The sequence below is a fragment of the Scyliorhinus canicula genome, chromosome 17 (genome assembly GCF_902713615.1).
Source record: "Scyliorhinus canicula chromosome 17, sScyCan1.1, whole genome shotgun sequence".
Classification (NCBI taxonomy): Eukaryota; Metazoa; Chordata; class Chondrichthyes; order Carcharhiniformes; family Scyliorhinidae; genus Scyliorhinus; species Scyliorhinus canicula.
Window position 1 is genome coordinate 10,369,388 of NC_052162.1, and position 16,425 is coordinate 10,385,812.

Genomic DNA, 16,425 nt, shown 5'->3' on the forward strand with positions numbered 1-16,425 from the left:
CTGGCGCGTGGAACCGGTGGGGTGAGCTTGCGGAATCGGGGACGCTAGAGGCCGGCAGCATAGGGAACGGGGTAAGGGGTTCCTCAGCGGGGGTAGGGGGGCTGGATCCAGCGGGTGCCAGGTCTCGAAGGGATACTGTGTCCTGGCGACCGTCCGGGAACTCCACGAATGCGTACTGGGGGTTGGAATAGAGGAGGCGCACCTTTTCAACAAGGGGGTCAGTTTTCTGCCCCCTGACGTGCTTCCTCAGGAGGACCGGGCCTAGTGTCCTCAGCCACGCCGGAAGTGAGACTCCCGTGGTAGTGCCCCTAGAAAAACTGAAGAGTTGCTAGTGAGGGGTTTGATTTGTAGCTGCACAGAGGAGGAATCTGATTGCGTGGAGCGAGTCTGGGAGGACTTCTTGCCATTGGGAGACTTGGAGTTTTCTAGACCGGAGGGTCAGTAGGACGGTCTTCCAGACCGTCGCATTCTCCCTCTCCATCTACCCGTTCCCCCGGGGTTGTAGCTGGTAGTCCTGTTCGAGGCGATGCCCTTGTCGAGCAGGTACTGACGCAGCTCGTCGCTCATAAAGGACGAACCCCGGTCGCTGTGCACGTAGCTGGGGAAACCGAACAGGGTGAAGACACTATGCAGGGCCCTAATGACTGTGTGGGAGGTCATATCAGGGCATGGAATGGCAAAAGGGAATCGGGAGAACTCATCGATGATGTTGAGGAAATAAATGTTCTTGTTAGTGGAGGGGAGTGGCCCTTTGAAATCGATCGCAAGTCGTTCAAAGGGCCTAAAAGCCTTGACCAGGTGGGCCCTGTCTGGTCTATAGAAGTGCGGTTTGCACTCTGCACAGATCAGGCAGTTCCTGGTGACCGCTTTTACCTCCTCGTTGGAGAAAGGCAGGTTTCGGGCTCTGATGTAGTGGGCGAGCCGGGTGACCCCTGGATGGCAGAGGTCAACGTGGATGGCTTTCAGACGGCTGATCTGCGCGCTGGCGCATGTCCCGCGGGATAGGGCATCCGAGGGCTCGTTGAGCTTCCCCGGTCGATATTTAATATCGTAACTATAGGTGGATAGTTCGATCCTCCACTGAAGGATTTTATCATTTTTTATTTTGCCCCTTTGCGAGTTGTCAAACATATAGGCAACCGATCGTTGGCCGGTGATCAGGGTGAACCTCCTACCTGCGAGGTAGTGCCTCCAGTGACGAACAGCCTCCACGATGGCTTGTGTTTCCTTCTCGACTGAGGAGTGTCGGAGTTCTGAAGCGGATAGGGTACGGGAGAAAAATGCAACGGGCCTCCCTGCCTGATATAAAGTGGCTGCTAGAGCTACCTCTGAGGCGTCGCTCTCAACCTGAAAGGGAGTGGATTCATCCACCGCCCGCATGGCTGCTTTGGCGATGTCCTCCTTGATGCAGCTGAAGGCCTGGCGCGCCTCAGCTGACAGGGGAAATCGTGTGGCCTTAAAGAGTGGGCGGGCTTTGTCCGCATATTGAGGGACCCACTGGGCGTAGTATGAGAAGAACCCCAAGCACCGTTTGAGGGCCTTGGGGCAATGAGGGAGGGGGAGTTCTAAGAGCATGCGGTCCGGGTCTGGGTCCAGGACTCCGTTCTCCATGACGTAGCCGAGGATGGCCAGTCTGTTTGTGTGGAAAACGCATTTCTCCTTGTTATAAGTGAGATTTAATTTCTGTGCCGTTTGGAGAAAACGGTGGAGGTTGGCGTCGTGGTCCTGCTGGTCATAGCTGCAGATGGTAACATTGTCCAGATACGGAAACGTGGCCCGCAGCCCGTACTGGTCTACCATTCGGTCCATTGCTCGTTGGAACACCAAAACCCCGTTAGTGACGCCGAAAGGGACCCGAAGGAAATGGAAGAGGCGGCCATCGGCCTCGAACGCCGTGTAGTGGCGGTCCTCCGGGCGGATTGGGAGCTGGTGGTATGCAGACTTCAGATCCACCGTGGAAAATAGCCGATATTGGGCGATCTAATTAACCATGTCTGCAATTCTGGGGAGGGGATACGCGTCTAGGAGCGTAAAGCGATTAATGGTCTGGCTATAGTCGACGACCATGCGAAAATTTTCCCCGGTCTTGACGACCACCACCTGAGCTCTCCAGGGACTATTACTGGCCTCTATGATCCCCTCACTGAGCAGCCGTCGGACCTCCGATCGGATAAAGACCCTACCCTGTAGGCTGTATCGCCTGCTGCGAGTAGCTACTGGCTTGCAATCTGGAGTGAGATTGGCGAAGAGCGGAGAGGGGGAGATGCGCAGCATGGTTAGGCTGCAGATAGTGAGTGGGGGCAGGGGCCCGCCGAAGCTGAGGGTGAGGCTCTTGAGGTTGCACTGGAAATCCAGGCCTAATAAGAGTGGCGCACAGAGGTCGGGCAGGACATAAAGTTTAAATTTAGAATAACTAGCGCCTCGAATTGTGAGCGTAGCAACGGTGCGTCCTTGGATTTGGACTGAGTGGGAGCCCGAAGCGAGGGCGATAGTTTGGCTCACCGGAAAAATAGAAAGCGAACAGCGTCTTACCAGCTCTGGATGTATAAAGCTCTCGGTGCTCCCGGAGTCAAAGAGGCATGGCGTGCTGTACCCGTTGATCTGGACCTCCGCCATCAAACTTCGTATGTGCTTGGGGCGGGATTGATCCAGGGTGACTGCGCTGAGTTGCGGGTAGTCGGCGGCTCGATCAGCTGTGCTGGAGTGGCCCCGTGATGACTGCCCTCTGAGTTCGTAGTCGTCGAGGTGAGTTTCAGAGTTTGAAGGGGATGGATCCCAAGATGGCCGGCCGCATGGAGGAGGATTGCCAAGATGGCCGCCCCCATGAGTCGCACATGTCGGGTGGGGGCGGAGTCGGCATACAGGCTGCAGCATTTCGGGGCCTGCAGGCCTGTGAATTCAGGGAATGAGTGCTTTGAGCCGTGGGAGGGTTAGAGTCTGGGGCTTTCTTCGCCAGACACACTCTGGTATAGTGTCCTTTTCGCCCACAGCTGCTGCAGGTCGCGTTACGGGCCGGGCTGTGCTGCCGCGGGTGCTGGCTTTGGCCACAGAAATGGCAGGCTGGAGCAGCCGAGTAGCTGGCTGGGGCAGCAGAGTAACTGGCTGGGGCAGCATAGTAACTGGCTGAAGCAGCCGAGTAGCTGGCTGAAGCAGCCGAGTAGCTGGCTGGGGCAGCAGAGTAACTGGCTGGGGCAGCAGAGTAACTGGCCTTGGCAGCGCGGTAGCTGGGGGGGCCGTGCGGCACAGGCTTGGGGGGACTGTTGATCGGGGGTCCACGATGAGGTCACGGGGTCCGCGGGAAACGAGGTGAGGCTGCGGAAGGAAACTTCCATAGTGGTAGCAGCCTCCACAGTAGTGTCTAAGTCCTGGGCCCCCTTTTCTAGCCGTCTTTGGCGCACATAGTTAGACCTAAGGCCCGCCACGAAAACGTCCCGCACAGCAAGCTCCCTATATTCAGCCGCGGTAACGGCTTGATAATTACAGTCATTGGAAAGATTGTTCAATTCCCTTACAAACTCGGCTAGCATTTCTGTAGGCCGCTGATGGCGGGTCGTAAACACGTGGCGTGCATAAACCTCGTTAATGGGCCTAACGTACATTTTGTCCAATATTGCCAGCGCTGCGATGTAAGAACCGCCCGGATTCAGCTGTGTGGATGTTCTGTGGCTTACCCTTTTTGTTCCTCCGTTGTTCCAGCGGTGCTGGCTTCTGCCAGGTAGGCTTTAAAACATCTCAGCCAGTGGGAAAAAATTTCCTTAGCCTCTGCATCCTCTGGGTCGAGTTCTAGGCGTCCAGGCTTGAGGGCTGCTTCCATAATTTCTTCGACTGTTTCCTGAGTATATTAAATTGTTGGAACCAACAATTCTACGGACACGTGCTTGTAGGATTAGAATAGCGGTTTTAATATACTCACAACAGAGCCATTGAACTTTCGGTGAACTGGCCGGCTGACCATGTGGCACTGATCTTTATACAGCAGCTTCCGGGGGGGAGGAGTCCTGGGCAGAGCCAAGGGAGAAGCCCCGTAGAACTCGAGCATTCCCAGAGCTACTCCCCCTGGAGGACAGGTAGTGCAACTGCACTTACAACATAGACACATGTATATACAGATTATAATCCGGTGTGAATCACATTCACCACAGTGACGTCCTGAGGCCTCCCAATGGCATCCGGCGTACTCACTGTTGACGCCGTCTTCGAGGGGGCGGAGCATCCAAAAACTGGCGCCGCCCCAGATTCCGGCGTCAAAAGGGATTCTCCACGGAGAATTCAGCCCCTTGTGCTCTGAAGTGGACCCTATGCTTCATCTCTTAACTCCAATATCTTTATGTAATAGCTGAATGTTCCATTTCCCGCATACCGAGTTTATCTGTAAGATTGAGGCACACACCAACCTGAAATGTTACACCTTGACAGCTCGGCTGTTTTTAACCCTTGTCATTTTTCAACAATTTCAGCCCTTCACCGGCTGTGGTCATGGGACCTTGATCATTCCAGCCTCAGGTAGAGGTAATCATTGCAGCCGATTGATTTCTCGTCACTTTCGACTTCAGAGTGGTATGCCTTCACTTCCTCGCTGACAACCTTTGTGGCCATGTCAGGACTGAAGGGACTTGCTCAATGCACCATCAAGGAACATTTATTTATCTTCTGTGTAGGAGGTAACAAATTTGTGGTATTAAACTGGAAATCGGTGATGGAATGAAAAATAAATGAAGTGCATTAGCCACCCATTATATTCAGTTTTAATCAAGTTAGCCAAATTGCACATTGGATGAGTCGAATAAGCGTCTGGTGTGATATTACTTACGATCTGTCCCTGTCCGTGTCTAATTTTGCTCCTTCATACTTTTGCAGAAGTAATCTGATTATTTCTGGAACGATTTTGGGAGTGTTCATTAGATTGTCTTTCGTGGCTTCAAAGGATGTGTGAGCAATTTACCCCCTCCCCCACCACCCACCCCACAGAGATTATAATATCCTCAGGAAAAAAAGCATTGAGCTAATTTCGTGAGGCATAGTGAGGCATAATTCACAGGCAAGAGGAGTTCTCTCAGTCTCCCTTATGTTACATTGTTAATCTGCGTTCCTTCTTAGCGTCAAAGAACTGTGGGTGAGGGTTCTTCAGAGATTGCTTCTTGCAGTTATCCAGATCCTTCCCATTTGCAGGTGAAATCATGCTTTTTCTTCAGTAGATTGCAAGGAGGGGTGGTGACTGCTAACTGTCGAGTACAGTTCCAATAAGGCTTGAAGCATGTTACTGATTTTAACAGAACACTGATCAGTTCACCTTCAGAGAGCTGCTGGCTGACAATGTTTTTGTTCACCCTTTGAAACTTGATTTCATCTACCTTTTCGGCGGTAGTTTATTAAGCCTTCTGTTGATCGTGATCCTGTTCCCCTGCCATTAATTTTGACATTTGGCATTGAAAACCATGATTGGTTTCAGATTCTGAACATGCTGTGTAACCTGCCCCTGAATTCCTCAGGGGCTGCAGCAGTTTCAAAAGGCCACCATGGCCATCTGTGTCTTTCACAGAAGGATGAAAATATCATCAACCAACACAAACTGGTCCAACATGCCAAAACCCAAAGTAGCTTCGACAGTTAGGTTTCGCTTTCAACTAGTTTGGGTGGTAATTGCGTTTTGGAGCTGGGTCAAGTGGCTCTGGATGAATACACAGACTTACTTTATCATTCTACTTGATCACTAGGGCTACGACATAAACCTAATCAGTTTAGATGAGCACTTGAAACGACATAGCCGACAAGGCTCTGGGGCAAGAATGGGATTAGAATAGCTAGATGCTTGCTGGCCTGCACAGATAAGGTGGGCTAAAGGGCCTCTTTTGTGCTGTAAAACTCTATGGCCTAAGGGTGGCATGGGGCGCAGTGGTTAGCACTGGGTCCGCGGCGCTGAGGTCCCAGGCTCGAATCCCAGCCCTGGGTCACTGTCCGTGTGGAGTTTGCACATTCTCCCCGTGTCTGGGTGGGTTTCACCCCCACACCCCGAAGATGTGCAGGTTAGGTGGATTGGCCAAGCTAAATTGCCCCTTAATTGGAAAAAAAATAATAATAATTGGACACTCTAAATTTATAACAAAAAAAACTCTATGGTCTGGATCTTCCATCACTGGTAGCGGACTTCCTGATGTGGCGGGGAATCTTGTGCCGGGCAAATAACGGGTGCTGATCCTATTATGATTTTCTTGACCCCCATGTCAGGACCATCCCATCAGAGAAACCCCACCCCCCCCATCAGGGACCCCCCATCAGAGACCCCTCCATATCAAAGACCCCCGAAATCTTCAGAATGCTTTCTGCCCACTCAGAAGATATCCTGGGCCCTGGCACCAGGCAGGCAAGCACCATCCTGGAGTCTCTTTCACATCCACAGAAGTGCCTATCTGTACCCCTAACTCTTGAGTCCCCTATAATGTCTTGTGATGACGTTGAAAACCACCCTGCAATTCTTCAAAACTGTGCCAAAGAGATCTTTACCTTCGCCTGCGAGGACAGGTGGGGTTTCAGATTATAGATGGCACCTCAGGCAGTTTGACACTGTTTTCCGTCCACCGCTGTGAGCGAGAACCTGGGATTTTCTTTCCTCAAGTCCCAGGTGGGGTATGACCTCCTAACTCAGAAAGGAAACTGCTACCCGTTCAGACACCGAGGACACTGTGATTAAATGCTGGGCGTGCATTAAACAACTCCTCAGCCCTGCATTTCTATCGGAGTCCATGCCCAACAGCGCAAAAAAGATTACTTTGCTTCTGCAAAGATTATGCTCTGTTCCTTTATTTTTCATTTTATCTGAGGACAGTCAGCCTTATTTTCTCAAAAATAATTTTGACAGCTCTCTGAGTCACAAGTGCTTTGATGGGTTTGCCAGCATGGGATTTGATATACGTGACTAACAGCCCGGAGAGCTGCTTTTCAAAAAATGTTTTGGTCTGCACAGCATCCCTAGCCTATTTTGTGATGTTTTATTTCAAACCAAGGACCCAGAACAATGGGAGCAATTTTCATCACTTTATGCTATAAATTTTGATTGAGGGTGCAGTTGAATTATTTTAAACCCAAGTCCAGACTGACATTCATGTAGGATTATCGCCTTCTGGGATTGGCAAAGCTCTGCTTTTACATTGGAGCTTCTGAATTTTTTACCAAGTAAACGACAACTTGCGTTTCTTCTTCTTTTATTCTCTGCCCTAAGTGAGGTCCGACCCATTGCTCCAAAACCTTGCCCATCGTTAGGACATGGTGGCAGGTTCCACATCCACCCAGCCATACCCTGAGTTATTGGCACCAATCTGACCCATGCCAGCCATCCAGCCGTCTGAGATAATCAAGGTATCCAAGTTGCCGTGGCAATGTGCATGTTGCAGTCCAGAGCTATTATTAGTGACGGCAGACACTCCAATATTTTTTCCATCACATGGACTACCCAAGAATTTCTCCCGTTCTTACCACCCATTCTTGGTATATGTCAGAAGTTGATACTCGAGCTGATTTGCTGCATTATCTTGGCCAACAGGTTCCGGGGTGGGACTCAAACCAGAGTGTCTGGCTCAGATGCAGGGGCGCCACTCATTGTGGCACATGGTGCCAACTTGCATTCCTGTAGCCCTTTCCTTCCCCGTAACGTTCTGCTATAAATCTTTTATACTCCCGCTCTGAGCCATGTATTGTTTCTATGTCTGCCCCATCATCACCCCCATTGTACACTTTCATCCCTTTTGTTGTTTAATGGCTTTAGCTTTCCTCTTTATCACAGACCTTTTCTTTCGTTCTTCACGTATCCACCTTTTTTCCCTGGCTCTGTCCGCGCTCAAAAGTTTAATCTCAGAGCTCTTCCATTGCTGTTAAAAAGTCATCCATCTGAAATGTTGACTCTATTTTCCTCCCTCCACAGATACTGCCACCTCTGCTGAGCATTTCCAGCATTTTCAATTCGTACAGTCAGAGCAAAGTAGAAGGACAAAGACAGGTGGTAGCCTAGGAGGGATTTAACAATGTGCTGACCTGATAGAACATAGAACATACAGTGCAGAAGGAGGCCATTCGGCCCATCGAGTCTGCACCAAACCAGTTATGCCCTCACTTCCAACCTATCCCCGTAACCCAATAATCCCCCCCTATCTGTTCTGGCCTACGTGTATTTTGCAATGTCAGGAAAACAAATATATTTTTTAATGTACTTGTAATGGTAAATATTATAGTCTTAAGTAGGTTTAATTTAATGTTTCTGTGTCAGGAAGGGTAAACCTATGGTTAAATCCATGCTAGGCCAATGTGTTTGCATGTGTGGGGGCTTTGGTTTCAATTCATTGTTAAAACTAAGTAGCGGTTCTCTTACTCTGTTCCTTCATGTTTTCCAAACAAAAAGGGTACAGGCTGGATTCTCCATTTGGGAGACTAAGTGCTGACGCAGTGGAGCATGTGTGGAATTTTACGACCGAAAAATCAGCGTGAAACCTGGAGTGATCTCTATGTGCATGTACATAAGGGGATAATGTGTAATCAGTAGCACCAGATGATCACTAGAAGGTCGGACCAAGAGGGGTATAAAAGCAACCGCATTGTGCCTCTCTCTCTCTTTCGGGTGTACTGTGACCAGGACAGGAGTATAAGATTAGCTCAGATGGGAAGTGTAGTCAAGCATAGTTACTGTAGTTAGATCTTGTTGACCTTATCACTAGTATCAATGTTAAAGTAAAGAACTCACGCAACTATTGTTACAGTTACTCAATAAATCATTTGTTACTACTGGACGAATTTGCGTCTTCTTCATTGAGATTCAGAAAACCTCATCAGCAACCAAGGTGTGAGTAACACATATTACACTCAGTAGTATATCAAAACACACAAAGAAACGTAATAAAAGACGATATAGGAGTGTAATAAAAGATGGTACCAGGACTAATGGCTTTAAAAGAACTAGTTAGACTAGGTTAGACCAGAAAACAAATGACCGACTGCTCGACTGTGGAAGCATTTTGATCCTCGACGACTAAATGATTCGATGGACCACGTTCAAGCTTCATGGCAGCTGAAAACTCATGGTAACTTAAGTAATAACTGGAAAATTTTCAAACAACAATTCCAAATATATCTGGTAGCTAATGATTTGAGCACAGCCTCTGAAGAAAGGAAAATATCACTGCTACTAGCAATAGCAGGACATGAAGCTATAGAGATCTATAACTCCTTTCATTCCTTGGAAGATGACAAAAATAAATTTAATGTGATTATCACAAAATTTGAAGAACACTGTAAAAGTCAGTCTGGTGAGATCCTAGAAAGATTTAACTTTCGTAATAGGTGCCAGAGAAACGGAGAGCCCCTCACTAATTTTATTACAGAACTCAAGTTGATAGCACAAGGCTGTAATTTTGCTGATTTCAGATGATAATGGATCAATTAATTTATGGACTATCTGATGAAAGTTTAAGGGAAGCACTTTCACAAAAAAATATCTAACTGTAGAAATCGCGATTAAACAGTGCATAGCACATGAACAGAAAAAAAATCAGTACCTTCAATTTATCCAAAGAAAATACGGTGCGAAAACTTACCACGAGGTGAAGGCAGTATCTCACTCGATGCAAAAGCACGTTTTAAATGGCAGCCATCTTGAGCTAGAGCGTTCCAGCCAGTACACACATGCGCACTTCTCAAGAAGAAGTAAACCGGCAAAATACGGTTCCGCACATGCGCGAGAAGCTGCGCATACACAGTTGATAAAAGAGCGAACAGTAAAGGAAAATAGAGTTGCACATGCGTAATCGATTCCTGCTCTTTACGTCATGACGTCAGAAGACTCAGACCACGCCCACTTAAAGCAAGACTGTCGGAAAATTAAAAATAAGAGTTTAAAAGCTACAAAACCCAATTTTTTCACCTCGAAAGACAGAACAATGCCTGAACTTCAACAAGCAGTTGAAAATAACCTTCGCAGCACCCTTGAACAAGCAGTTTGCACCACCCAAAGTGAAGAGCACAATGACAAATCCGAAACCAAAACAGATGATTTGTATATTGAAGAATACTACTCAGACATGGCTGAGTTATTCGGATATGATGATCATAAAAGTATCAGCAACACAGTTGAAAAGCTCAACACGACTCTACTCATGGTAGATAAATCCAATACCACGATGCAATGGCAGATCGTTGAAACATTGGATGACAGCAACCTGTCAATCAGCCAAGACGAAAACGATGCCACACAGAGTACTGACCGACTCCGTTGAGAGAGCACTAATCATCTCCACAGAGAGAGAACTACATAACTCCACACAGAGAGCGATGAAAGACTCCACAGAGAGAGCGATGCAAGCCTCCTCCAAGAGATTGTTGACAGACTCCACAATGGAAGCAATTAAAGACTCCGGAGCAACAACCATGCATGAAGAAGATTATGAAGGTCTATCCACCTTATTTGAGCAATTAGAAGAAGACTATGAAAGTCCACCCAGCTCGTTTAATCAACAGCAAGAAGACATTGAATGTCTGTCAACTGTATGTGAGAAGGGCAGCACGGTGGCCTAGTGGTTAGCACAACCGCCTCACGGCGCTGAGGTCCCAGGTTCGATCCCGGCTCTGGGTCACTGTCCGTGTGGAGTTTGCACATTCTCCCCCGTGTCTGCGTGGGTTTCGCCCCCACAACCCAAAAATGTGCAGAGTAGGTGGATTGGCCACACTAAATTGCCCCTTAATTGGAAAAAATAATTGGCTAATCTAAATTTTTTTTTAAAAAGAAGAAAAAAAAACTGTATGTGAGAATAGTGACAATGGGATCACAATCGACATACAAGATGTGCAAGATCACAGCGAGACTGACAGATCTCAGCTCATATGTGCAGAAGCACTCAACAATCAAAGTAAAACTACTCATGAATCCAGTGAGACCACATCAATTAAAACTTCATCTACTTTAAACTACCCATAAGAAAATGAAATCTTGAAGACTGACTCCAGAAGAGGAGCACCAAGAAACCAAAGATGATTCATATGAATCTGAAATGACTCCAGAAGAGGAACACCAAGAAAGCAGAGAGGAATCAAATCAACCTCAAAAGACTGATGTCACCAGGATCAATGTAACATCAGATCATTCTCATAAACCGCAAATCGAAACACTCAATGAAACATCAGGGGCTGAATTCTCCGACACCCCCGCCGGGTCAGAGAAATGCTGGCGGGCCTTGCGAATCACGCCACGCCACCCCGATGCCGGGATACGATTCTCCGCCATACAACCCCACAGCCCATCCCCTGGACACCCCCCGCCAGTCCACACAGTGCGAGCAAAAGCCCCACCCACGGGCAGCAGCAAGGATCTCAGTCGAGTGTGGCAGCGCTGGACCCAGTCTGCAGCCGGCACACTGTGTTCCCGCATGGCTGAGACCACACATGTCCCACGCCAACGGGAACTCGGCCCATCGTGGGTGGAGCATCACAGGTCGGCTGGCCGATGACATGCCAACGCCGTTGAAACGGTGCGCGAGCGCGTCACGATGACGCCAGTTTGGAGGTGGCAGTGCATGGCGGACCGGTGTCAAACCGGTGCCGGCCCTAATTTTGCCATGAGAATCCATTCTCCGCCCGATCACCGAACACAATTTCCCCGTCCGGCTACAGAGAGTCCAGCCCACGGTCTTTTGTACCAGGGTTCCATTCTAGGATATTTCTGTCCAGTTACAACATCAACAGGGATCAGAACCATAGTACCACCAACTGCATGAACAATCAAACTCTGAAGCAGCTGGTGCAGCTACTTTCAGATTGATGATGCCCGCTGTGCCCCATGACACAAATATTTCACACCTCAAGTGATCATAGCTTCAACAAAATAAAGTTGCAGAAATATATTAAACTCATCAATATTCAAATTTAATGGGAACGGATGGAAAGAATAAAGTTCACAAAATAGTAGAAAATGAAACTTGAATACCCTGAAATACTGAAAAAGTTTCAACTTATTGTTTAGAATTTAATATTCTAACTTTCGCTTTATTGCTTCTTGCTTCTGTGAATCTTCAAGGGATACAGAACAGATAACACCCACCACAGGACAATCAGCTTGGCAAATTGGGAGCAAACTCACCTCTGAGTCAGAGGGTTGTGATTTGAGCTACAATCCAGGTTGACATTCAGGCTTCTGGCTCAAGCAGTAGATGCTGATTCATTGAGTTCCTCCAAGCGAGATCTGGTTGCGGTAGGAAACACCTGTTACAAAATGTAAAACCTCTACAAGATTAATGATGGTCAGACTGATCTCCAAAGTTACCTGTAGTCACCAATGGAGGGGAAAGAGGGATTTTCCAGATTCCTTTCGTTATTTTCAATATTGGGATTTTCTCTGGTGCAGAATTTTACAGGCCTGTGCTGATTTGATTTGATTTGATTTATTGTCACATGTACCGAAGTAGTGAAAAGTATTTTTCTGCGACCGAGGGAACGTACACAGTGCGTACATAGTAGACAAAAGAATAATCAACAGAGAACATTGACAAATGGTTCATCTACAAACAGTGACTAGTTACAGTGCAGAACAAGGGGCCAAACAAAGCAAATACATGGGCAAGAGCAGCATAGGGCGTCGTCAATAGTGTTCTTACAGGGAACAGATTAGTCCAAAGGGGAGTCGTTGAGGAGTCTTGTAGCTGTGGGGAAGAAACTGCTCCTATGTCTGGATCTGTGGGTCTTCAGGCTTCTGCACCTTCTGCTTGATGGAAGGGTCTGGAAGAAGGCAATGCCTGTGTGGGAGGGGTCTCTGATAATGCTGTCTGCCTTCCTGAGGCAGCGGGAGGTGTAGACAGAATCAATGTGGGGGTGGCAAGCTTGTGTGATGCGTTGGGCTGAGTTCACGACACTGCAGTTTCTTGCGATCTTGGGCCGAGCAGTTGCCATACCAGGCTGTGATGCAGCCGGATAGGATGTTCTCTATCACGCATCTGTAGATGTTTGTGAGAGTCGATGCAGACATGCCAAATTTGTTTCGCTTCCGTAGAAAGTAGAGACGTTGTTGAGCTTTCTTGACTGTTGCATCAATGTGAGTGGACCAGGACAGACTGTTGGTGATGGTGACCCCCCAGGAACTTAAAGCTATGGACCATCTCCACTTCGTAACCATTGATGCAGACGGGAGTGTGCGTCGTGCTGAGCTTCCTGAAGTTGATGATCAGTTCCTTGGTCTTTCCGACATTTAGAGAGGGGTTGTTTTCGGTCCACCATGCAACCAAGTGATTTATCTCCCACCTGTCGTCTGATTCATCGTTGTTTGAGATATTGCCCACCACAGACATATCACCCGCAAACTTATAGATTGAGTTGGAGTTAAATCTTGCCACACAGTCATGTGTGTATAGGGAGTACAGTAGAGGATTGAGCACACATCCTTGCGGGGCCCCGGTGTTGAGGACTATTGTGGAGGAGGTGCTGTTGCCGCTCCTGACAGATTGCGGTCTGTTGGTGAGGAAGTCAAGGATCCAGCTGCACAGGGAGGGGTCAAGTCCAAGGTTGCAGAGTTTGGTTATTAGTCTTGTCAGGATAATGGTGTTGAAGGCAGAGCTGTAGTCAATGAACAGCAGTCTTACATAGGTGTCCTTGTTGTCGAGATGGTCGAGTGTTGATTGCAGAGCCATGGAGATAGCATCTGCCATGGACCGGTTGCGGTGATAGGCAAACTGCAATGGATCGAGACCGTCTGGGAGGCTGGCAGTAATCCGCCCCATGATTCGCCACTCGAAGCATTTCATGATAACAGATGTTAGGGCCACCGATCGGTACTCGTTAAGACAGGCTATCTTGTTCTTCTTTGGTACTGGTGTTATGGTACTCTTCTTGAAGGAGGTGGGGACCTCAGAGCGGAGGAGTGAGGTGTTGAAGATTCCTGCGAATACATTCGCCAGCTGGTCTGCGCAGGCTCTGAGTGCTCGTCCAGGGACTCCGTCGGGACCCATTGCTTTCCGCGGCTTCACTTTCAAGAAAGTGAGGCTGTAATCTAGTTATGAGATAACCTTGGCGGATGAGAGACCATAATATAGTAGAATTCTTTATCAAGGTGAATAGTGAGGTACTTTATTCTGAGTCCAGGGTCCTGAACCACAATAAAGTTAACTATGATGGTACGAGGCATGAGCTGGCTATGATGGACTGGGAAACATTACTAAAAGGAAGGACAGTGGACAAGCAATGGCAGGCATTCAATGAATGAATAGGTGAACTCCAAAAAGTTGTTTATTCCTATTTGGCACGAGAGTGGAAACTGTTGCCAAACCATGGTTACAAGGGAAATTGAGATACCATTAGATTTAAAGAGAGGCATGCAAATTAGCTAGAAAAAGCAATAGACCTGAGGATTGGGAACAGTTTAAAATCCAGCAAAAGCAGACCAAGGGATTGATTAAGAAGGGGAAAATACAATATGAAAGTAAACTGGCAGGGAACATAAAAACTGTCTGTAAAAGTTTTGATAGGTATGTGAAGAGAAAAAGATTGATAAAAACAAGTGTAGGCCTCTTACAATCAGAAAATGGGGAATTCATAACAGGGAACAAAGAAATGGCTGAGGAACTAAATTCACACTTTGCTCCTGTTTTCACAAAGGAGAGACATGAATAATGTTCTGGCGCTTCTGAGAAACACAAGTTTTAGTTTTAGTGCAGAGCTGAAGGGAATTAGTATTCGTAAAGAAATGATTTTCAGGAAATTAATGAAATTGAAGGCGGACAAATCTCCTGGTCCTGATTATCTTGATCCCAGGGTACTTAAGGAAGTGGCCATAGAAATACTAGATCAATTGGTGGTCATTTTCCAAAATTCTTTGGATGCTGGAATAGTTCCTACAGATTAGAGGGTAGCAAATGTAACGTCGCTATTCATAAAGCGAGGTCGAGAGAAAACAGGACTTTGGCTATTTTTATCAGAATTATTAGTTAATTCATTTGTGTTGTGACTCCAGGAACAGTGCGGCTGGAATTGACCGTGCATTAGCCCAGGGTGTCGCAAGAGCAGTTAAACTGCACACCTAATTTTTTTTAACACAAAAAGCATTGTGTTAGCACAGTGGGCTAAACAGCTGGCTTGTAATGCAGATCAATGCCAGCAGCGTGGGTTCAATTCCCGTACCGGCCTCCCCGAACAGGTGCCGGAATGTGGTGACTAGGGACTTTTCACAGTCACTTCAGTGAAGCCGAATTGTGACAATAAGCGATTATTATTATTATCCTCCAGCTTCATTGATGTCGGGTAATGACAAAGTTTTTATTCTGACTTAATTTTCATTTGAGCCCAGAAATTACGCTGACAGACTTCCTGCCTCGTTAACACAGCTGCTGTGTTAAAACCAATTTACTTTTATTCATTTTAAAAGTTTTTCTGATGTCTCTACGAATGTAGAGGATTACAGGAAAGTTGTATAAAATATGTGAAGTGTCCAGCCACTGATGAGCAGGAGTCATCTCCGAGATTTAATTAAAAAATTTGTAAGGCAGCCACAGATTATAGATAATAACCCGCCCACCTCACCACTTACAGAAGGTGCAGCAATGCCCACTGCTCAATGTCAAAACAAGGCTTTGTTCATTAACTTTGTCACATTCAGAGCTCGAACTACCAATGGAGCATTTTGTTGCATGTATGAGTCACTGTTTTCTCCCGTTAAAAGCATTTGCACAAGAACAGACAGCAAAAGATCATTATTTTTCAGGTTAATTGCACCTTACTTTTAAGCATTGATCTTGACAATTATTTTTGTCATGACTGATTGAAAAGCCTACCGTAAAATGGAATCACACTAATTATTTTACAGTTAGAAGCCTTTTCCACTTGCACTGTTTCCCCACTTGCCCGAAGGACAATTCAGAATCCCACTGGTTGTGCTGAGTAGCTCTCCCTCATGGCTACACAGGAGCAACAGAAACATATAGAAACATAGAAAAGAAGCAGGGGGAGGCCATTCGGCCCTTCCAGCCTGCTCCACTATTCATTATGATCATGGCTGATCATTCAGTTCAATACCCTGATTTTGCCTTTCCCCCATGTCCCTTGATCCTTTTAGCCCGGGAGCTACATCTAATTCGCCCAATAATCACAGTCACCAGGTTGTATGTTTAATGACAATTGTTGTTTATTTAGAACAAGAACTATAATGAACTATGCAACAAATATTACTGGTTAACTATTAACTAATTCCTAATCCCCATTTTGACTTCCCCCCACTACCCTTTGCACACACACACACACACACACACACAAGGCAGACAAACACAGAGGGGTGTAAAGGGGTAAAAATAATAATCAAAACGTAAAAGAGTCTTTGTTTCAGGCAATGGGTTTTATCACACCTTCCTTCACAGCAAGTTTGCAAGTTAAAGACCCTGTCCACAGCGTGTCATGGTCTTCTCTGTAGATTCA